The sequence below is a fragment of the Ochotona princeps genome, chromosome 24, assembly GCF_030435755.1.
Source record: "Ochotona princeps isolate mOchPri1 chromosome 24, mOchPri1.hap1, whole genome shotgun sequence".
Classification (NCBI taxonomy): Eukaryota; Metazoa; Chordata; class Mammalia; order Lagomorpha; family Ochotonidae; genus Ochotona; species Ochotona princeps.
This window is the reverse complement of record NC_080855.1, coordinates 28,199,777-28,208,410: the sequence shown is the minus strand read 5'-3', so window position 1 is coordinate 28,208,410 and position 8,634 is coordinate 28,199,777. Positions and strand designations below refer to the sequence as shown.

General features: G+C 51.2%; 1 long non-coding RNA gene across 1 annotated transcript in view; it reads left to right on the top strand.

Moving 5' to 3' along the window:
- The window catches only part of LOC131483243 (uncharacterized), a 148,177-nt gene that overhangs the window by 82,843 nt on the left and 56,700 nt on the right, over positions 1-8,634 (top strand). The window lies entirely within an intron of this gene.

Here is an 8,634-nt window from a genome sequence, read left to right as displayed (position 1 = left end):
GTTTTCCATGAAGTGACCTTGTGTACCCATATCAGGCAGGAAACAGAAGCGGAACATGGTGGGATAATTCAGGAGCATTTCCCAGCCGGCATGTTTACCGTGCACTGGGCAGGGCCCAAGGAGGTCGCTGAGGACTGGCACAGTTGGAAGGAGACAGCAGTTACTGTCCTTGGGTGAAGGAGTGTGGATCAGGGTTCCAGAAGAAGAGAACTGCTGGGCAGGGGGGTAGCCAGCATGTACAACAACATCCCACTGGGTGCTGGTTCGAGTCCCAGCTGCTCCACTTCCCATGCAGCTCCCTGCTTATGGCCTGGGAAAAGCAGTTGAGGACGGCCCAAAGCCTTGGGACTCTACGTGCATGTGGGAGACCAGGAGGAAGCTCCTGGCTCCTGGCTTCAGATCAGCTCAGCCATTGCGGCCACTTGGGGAGTGAACCAGCAGGCCAAAGATCTTTCTATCACCCCTTCTCTCTGTAAATCTGCCTTTCAAATAAAAATCAATCAATCAATAACATATATTTTTAAGGCCAAGTAACAAAGAGAAAGACAGAGATCTCCCATCTCCTGGCTTACTCCCAAAATGGCTGCCAACTGCTGGGCCAGGGCCAGGCTGAAGACAGGAATCAGGAGCTTCCTCCAAGTCTCCTAGTTGGGTGCAGGGGCCCAAGCACCTGGGCCATCCTCTGCTGCTTTCCTAGTAGGGAGCTGGATGGGAAGTGGAGCAGCCAGGACTCCCGCGTGAGAGGTGGTTGTCTCTGGTTTAGTGCACCCACCACTGTGGCGACAAGTTTGTGTTTACTCAAAGCTGTTTTCCTGGTGGAGTTCATGGCCAGAGTTTTCTAGTGGCATGGAGACCCCGTGGAGAAGGCTCGTTTACTCCGGGTCAGCAATGAGGACTGGTCCAACCAAACTTGGCTGGATACAAGCTGGTGACAAACAAGAAGCTCCTTGGGCTCCCTGCTGCAGGATGTGCCGGCACCTGCTACCGCAGCCATCAAAAGCTCCAAGCTGCTGCACACTGGTCCTGCCCGTCTCTGCCGTCAGTCAGCCCTGGCCTGCCTCCTCCTCGGCCACTCAGGGACCTGACCCGGACACAGGGGTGGGTGTAACTCCTGGGACCTCTCATTGAGTCTGCAGACTCCTGGCTGGCGTCCCTCCTTGGCTGGCTGGCAGAGGGCACCTCCGGGCTGCAGTTCTTGCTCTGTGCCCGGGTTGGCTGATCCCCAGGGGTTTCTCAGTTCAGTAAAATGACCGCATCAATTTCCAGTTCAGGCCAAGTTCACCGCCTCCTCGCATAGCCACAGGCTCTAGGCAGGAACCAGGATTCCTTTCCTCTTTCCTGTCCGCCACTCTAGGCTCATCTCTGCTTCTCACTGTTGACCCTCCAGGGTATCTGAGCTTGTGCTCAGAGTCCCTTGTTCTCTAAAAACACACACCCTGGGGCTGGCACTGTGGCATAGCAAGCTATGCCTCCACCTGCAATGCCGGCATCCTACATGGGCACCGGTTCAAGTCTTGGCTGTTCATCACTTCCCATTTAGCTTCCTACTTATGGCCTGTGGAAAGCAGTGGAGGATGGCCCAAGCCCTTGGCACCCTGCAACCCCATGAGGGATCCAGAAGCTGGTACCCTTCCAACTTTGGATTGAGCCAGCTCTGGCTTTTGCAGCCATTTGGGGAGTGAACCAGTGAATGGAAGATCTCTCTCTCTCTCTCTTCTTTGTAACTCTGCTTTCAAATAAAAATAAAAGAGAAATAAATCCATATAGCTGACTTTGCTCCTACCTGCCACTTCTTCCTTATTTCTTCCTTCCGCAGTCACTGTTGTTTAAATGGGTACGGCCGCTGCTGTTCTAAGATTTTTTTTTTCTTTGAAACGCAGAGCCATAAGGAAAGAGAAATCCTCCTTTGCTGGTTCAGTCGCCACACATGAAACAATGTTAGCTTGGGCCGAAGCCCAGAGCCAGGAAGACAATCCAGGTCTCCCTTTTTGGGAAACCCAAGTCCTGAGCCCTCACTGAGGTCTCCCATGAGGTCAGGAGTGGGAGCCAGGGGTCTGATGTGGTCTTTCCAAGTGCAAGGTCAAATGCCTTCCCATGGTCAGGTCCCAGGTGATCCCAATACTTACCATTATTTATCATTGTCATCTTTGGGGTGGTCTCTTCATCATACTGACTCACCTGATTAGAGCTACTGATTTAATGCTTCTTTTCTTTTTTAATGATTTATTTTAATTTTATGCAAAGTCAGATGTACAGAGAGGAGGAGAGACAGAGAGGAAGATCTTCCACCCGATGGTTCACTCCCCAAGTGACTGCAACAGCTGGAGCTGAGCCAATCCGAAGCCAGGAGCCTTTTCCAGGTCTCCCATGCCGGTGCAAGGTCCCAAGGCGTTGGGCCGTCCTTGACTGCTTTCCCAGGCCACAAGCAGGGAGCTGGATGGGAAGTGGAGCTGCCGGGATTAGAACCGGCGCCCATATGGGATCCCGGCGCATTCAAGGCGAGGACTTTAAATGCTACGGTATTGCACCAGGCCCTCCAGGGCTCTTTGATCTCGCTGTTCTGACACTGTGTCTGCTTGCCAGACAACTCCCTGGTGCCCGCTCTCACAAGCCGTCCCACATTCTGTGTCTGTGGCTTTGATGACCTAAGGAAGGTCAGGGTCGAGTGCCGCAGTTGTGTGTGTCTGTGCAGTGTGATGTCACCGTGACATCACTGTGACATCACCTGAGACACTTGCCTGCTGCTGTGCGGGGCTGTATTGTTTTCCCGTGGGTTGGTTTGCTGCGCCACACGCAAGCAGGTGGATTTCTCCCACCTCTCAGCTTCGTGTGCATCCTGCCGCGGTGGGCGTGGGTGGGTGAGGCCCTCTCGGACCCTGTTTTCAGATCTTCCGGAGAGAGATTGCTGCATCACGTGTTCGCTCTGTTTTTAGTGGCTGAGAACTTTCCTCCTGTTTTGCATAATGGCCACACTATGTTACCATTCCACAGTCACAGCCAAGAGGTGCTAGTTTCTCATCCTCATTCTCAACAGTTTTTATTTTCCCCCTTTTTCTGTCTGTGTGTTTCCAAAGATTTATTTTTTATTAAAAAGGCAGATTTTGGGCCAAGCGCAATAGCCTAGCAGCTAAAGGCCTTGCCTTGAACGCGCTGGGATCCCATATGGGCACCAGTTCTAATCCCAGTAACCCTGCTTCCCATCCAGCTCCCTGCTTGTGGCCTGGGAAAGCAATTGAGCCTTGGGGCCCTGCACCCGCGTGGGAGACCTGGAGGAAGTTCCTGGCTCCTGCCTTCGGATTGGCGCAGCACCGGCCATTGTGATCACTTGGGGAGTGAATCATCGGATGGAAGATCTTCCTCTCTGTCTCTCCTCCTCTCTGTATATCTGACTTTGTAATAAAAATAAATAAATCTTAATAAATAAATAAGTAAGGTTTGGGGCCAGTGTCAACCATAGAATGCAAAGCCTGTGTGGCAGCAGGATCCCATGTGGGCGCCGGTTTGAGTCTCTGCAGCTCCACTTCCCATCCACTCCAGCTCCCTGTTTATGACCTGGGAAAGCCGCAGAGGATAGACCAAGTTCTTGGGATCCTGCACTCCACGTGGGAGACCTGGGAGAAGTTCCTGGCTCCTGGCCTTGGGTCAGCTCAGCTCTAGCCATTGCAGCCACTTGGGCAGTGAACCAGCAGCGGATGGAAGATCTTTCTCTGTCTCTTCTTCCTTCTCTCTAACTGCTTTTCAAATAAGAATAAGAACCAATCTTTCAAAATAAGTCTTAAAAAAAGGAAAAAAGCAGAAGCAAATTAGAGGACTTATCATACTTCCCGATTTCAAATCAAATCTTGCTACAAAGCTACAGTAATGAAAACAGTGTGTAATTGGCAAGGCAGCCAATAGACCAAGGCAGAAGGACAAAGAACGCATTGTCCAGGGCTAAGTGACCTTTAAGGAGTTTGCCAAGACCGCTCACTGGGAAAGGACACTCCAGCGACACTCGTACTTAGAGAAAACGGACATCCACACGCGCAGAAGGACCAGACTCAGCCAGAAGAGATTAAAGAGCTAAACCCCAAGCCCCCGGAGCATGAGACTCCTGAAAGAAGACATAGCAGGAAGTCGCCATGATGTGGAACTTGGCAAGGCTTTTTTTGGGAGATGACACCAAAAATCCAGGCAACCAAAGAAAAATATAAACAAATGAGCAACTGTGAAAACTTCTGATCAACAGAGTCCAAGAGGCAACAGGCGTGGCGTGGCGTGATGATTCAAAGGCTAAATTCTCACCTTGCAAGCAGTGGGATCTCATATGGGTGCTGGTTCAGGTCCCAGCTACTCCACTGCCCATCTAGCTCCCTGCTTGTGGCCTGGGAAAGCAGCAGAGGATGGTCCAAAGCCTTGGGACCCTGCACTGGTGTGGGAGACCCGGAAGAAGCTCTTGGCTCCTGGTTCTTGATAGGCTCAGCTCTGGCTGTTTGGGGAGTGAACCAGTAGATGGAAGACCTCTCTCTGTGTCTCTCCTACTCTCTGTAAAATCTTTCTTTTTTTAAAGATTTTATCTATTTTTATTGCAAAAGTCAGATATATAGAGAAGAAGAGAGACAGAGAGGAAGATCTTCTGTCCGATGATTCACTCCCCAAGTGACCACAACTTGGCCTGGGAAAGCAGTCGAGGATGGCCCAATGCTTTGGGATCCTGCACCCATGTGGGAGACCCAGAAGAGGTTCCTGGCTCCTGGCTTCGGATCGGCACAGCACCGGCCATTGTGATCACTTGGGGAGTGAATCATAGGACGGAAGATCTTCCTCTCTGTCTCTCCTCTCTGTATATCTGACTTTGTAATAAAAATAAATAAATATTCAAAAAAAAAAAAAAGAACTTAGGATACTGCTGCCCTGACAGAAGCAGACGGGCTCAGTTCTCCTTCTTTAGCTTTCGGATGAGCTGTGGGAAGAACAGGGTTAATTCTTGAAGTGTTTGGCAGAATTCACCACTGACGCCATCTGGTCCTGGGCCTGCCTTCGGTGGGAGACTTTCTATGATGGATTCAATTCCTTACTCATTATTGATAAGTTTAGATGTTCTGTTTCTTTATGATTCAGCCTCAGTAGGTTGTGCGTTTCTAGGAATTTGCTGATTTGGTCTACATTTGCCAGTTGGTTGGCAAATGCCTCCTGTAGCTTCTTTTTTGAAGGTTTATTTATGTATTTGAAAAGTTGAGTTATGGAGACAGAGATACAAAGAGTGCAAAAATCTTCCATCTGTTGGTTTACTCTTCAAATGGCTGTAGTGGTTGGGGCCGGGCCAGACTGAAGGCAGAAGTCTACAACTCTATGTGGGTCTCCCATGTGGTGTGCAGGACACCCAAGCACTTGGGCCCTCTTCCGATGCCCTCCCAGGCTCTTTAGCGGGGAGCTGGATGGAAAGTGGAGCAGCTGGCACATGAACTGGCTACTGTTTGGGATGCTGGCTTTACAGGTGGTGTTGTTTCGCCAGTATGCCACAGCAACAGCCCCTCTTCCGGTTTCTTGTAAGGGTCCTTGTGGTGGCATTTAGGGTTCATCCAGATGATTTTCTGACATAGCAGTGAAAGCTGCCAGCTGCTTTCCATCCAGGCATGTCGCAGCTGCTTCGCTCTGACCCAGCTCCCCGCTCACCTTCCTGGGCCATCAGCCGATGACGCAGGTGCTTGGGTCCTGCACGTACGTGGGAGACCCTGAAGAAGCTCCTGACTGCTGGCTTCAGCCTGGCCCAGCCCTGTTTGGTAGAGTCATTTGAGGAGTGAACCAGTGAATGGAAGGTCTCTTTCTTTGTATCTTTCTCTCCTTGCATCTCTGCCTTCAAATACATAACTTTTTTTTCCTTTTTTTTTTTTTTTTTTTTAGTTAAAAAGAAATTAGTGCCGGGCGCAGTACCCTAATGGCTAAAGTCCTCAGCTTGCATGTGCAGGGATCCCATATGGGTGCTGGTTTGTATCCTGGCTGCTCCACATCTTATCCAGCTCCCTGTTTGTGGCCTGCGAAAGCAGCTGAGGATGGCCCAAAGCCTTGGGACCTTGCACCTGTGTGGAGATCCAGAGGAAGCTCCTGGCTCCTTTGGATTGGCTTAGTTCCGGCCTTTGTGGCCCCTTGGGAAGTGAACCAGCTGATAGGAGATCTTTCTCTCTGTCTCTCCTCTCTATGTATCTGACTTGCCAATTAAAAAAAAAAAAAACTTAAAAAAAAATTTCTCCATGGAAATGACACTTCTGGGCTGGGTCGTGTTTCTGGAAAGTTCCCACGTGGTGTATTCGCCTCCATAGCTCAGAGCAGCTGTATGTGTAGATGTCACTTGCTGACACAGGCCATTTGGAGGCCATTCCCGTATGGCTGGGCTCCTTAGGACAGGAAGAAGACAGAGCACGGCACACACGGAGGTAGGAACACAGGGACAAGATGGTCACCCAGCACTAAGGAGTAAAACCTCACAAGGGACACACCTGCCAGCAGGGTTATCTTGGGTGCCTGGCCTTGGAGTGGTGGGAGAAGAAACTTTCTGTGGAGTTTCCTGGTTTTCCGAACATTGACTGGGAACACAGCAGATTCTGCTGCAAGGTGGCTCGGGGGAGCTGCAAGTGATTCAGGAAGGTTCTCATTTTAAAAAACAATTTATTTGAAAAGTAGTTATCACACACACATCCAGAGAGATCTCCCATCCACTTGGTCCATTCCCCAACGGCCACACCAACTATGGCTACTCCAGGCTGAAGCCAGGAGTCAGGAATTCTATCTGGGTCTCTCATGTGAGTGCCAGGGACCCAGGTTCCACCTGCTGCTTCCCAGGGTGCACACTGGCTGGCAGCTGGATGGGAAGCAGGGGACCTGGGACTCACATCCAGTCACTGCCACTTGGGCTGTGCACCTGCCGCTGGACTCTCAGAGGCATCACCTTCACCACCACCACAGCAGCGCCCCCTTGTGGATCTCCGGGAACTCCACTCTCCCAGGCTCCCTGTCCCTCCCACATCCTTGACCCTCAGCACGGTAAGGTCTTTTCCTGTGAATGCATGGACACGCGGGACCCCAAGAAAGCCCCTCACCATGGTCACACTTCCGGTTTCTAAGGGAGCACTCTGGTCACACTGTCTTAGCCATGGGCTGGATGTGGTGGGGGAGGAAATCCCAGCATCTGGTACCTGGAGCATGGCAGGGCAGACACCACCTGGGTCCCTGTGAATTCTGGGTCCTAGGGGAAGACGAGAGGAGCTCTTGCAGGTCAGGTTGGGTCTTAGGGTGTCATTTCCTGTAAGCCAGGAGGAAGTGAGGGTGGGTGTGGTAGCACAGGGGGCTGACACCCCAGCTGGGGACACCTGGACCCTCTCAGAGTGACTGATTCAAGTTCCCATCCAGCTTCCCCACGCATGCGCCCTGAGAGGTAGCCAGTGATGGCTTGGGTGCTTGGGTCCCTGCTCCCAAAGTGGGAGACCCAGATGGAGTTCCAGGATGCTGGTTTGGGCTTGGTTCAGCCTCTTATGGTCTGATGGGACATGGAACATCTCTTTCTCTCTCTCTCTCTCTTTTAAAGTAGTTGAAAATCAATAAACATAAAAATAGTAAGTGAGTAGGGTGGTCTTCCTACGAGGGGGCCATGTCAGAGGGAAGTGGGTGCTCTGGGCTGTTTTCTGTGTTTTCTTTTAAAATATTTATCTTTTAAAAAATTATTATTGGAAAGGTAGATTTACAGAGAGAAGGAGAGACAGAGAGAAAGATCTTCCATCTACTGGTTTACCCCTTAAGTGGCTCCAACAGCTGGAACTGAGCCGATCTGAAGCCAGGAGCTTCTTTTGGGTCTCCCACATGAGTGCAGGGTTCCAAGGTTTTGGGCTGCCCTCAACTGCCTTCCCAGGCCACAAGCAGGGAGCCAGATAGGAAGTAGGCAGCCGGGCTATGAACTGGTTGCCCATATGGGATCCTGACAGTTGTAAGGTGAGGACTTTAGCCACTAGGCTACCATGCTGGGCCCTTCTATGTGTTTTCTTTGAGGTGATTCTTCTCCAAGACCAAGGCCATGGTCTGGATAGAAAACCCTGTGGTTGAATCCAGGTCTGAGGCTTAAGGTGTATGGGAACCAACTGGACCCGGTAGGCGGGAAAAGGTGGAACTGTAGCTTTCGGTCAGACCACTCTGGCTACATCTTGGGTTCCGAGGCTGCCACCCCTGTCACCAGTAACCGTGTTCAGGGACATGGGGCTAGGGACATACGTAGGGACAGGCCTGGTACAGTGGGCCAGCAGGGGCTTCGGGCAGGAGTCCAGGGGTGGTTGGAGAGGGTGTTCTGTCCCCACCCAGGCCAGGAATCGAAGGCAGATGGAAAAGCACATGGGGTTACCACTGTTTCCTCTAAAAGGTTTTCCTTGATAAAGATTCTTGTGAAGCAATTTATTCGCTTCTTTAGAAAGGAAAAAAATATATAGAAAAGGGGCTGGTGCAGTAGCATACAGGCTAATCCTCCTAATGCTGTGGTGCCAGCATTCCACATGAGTGCCGGTTCGCATCCCAGGAGCTCCACTTCCCATCCAGCTCCCTGCTTGTGGTCTGGGAAAGCAGTCGAGGACGGCCCAAGGCCTTGGGACCCTGCACCCGTGTGGGAGACCTGGA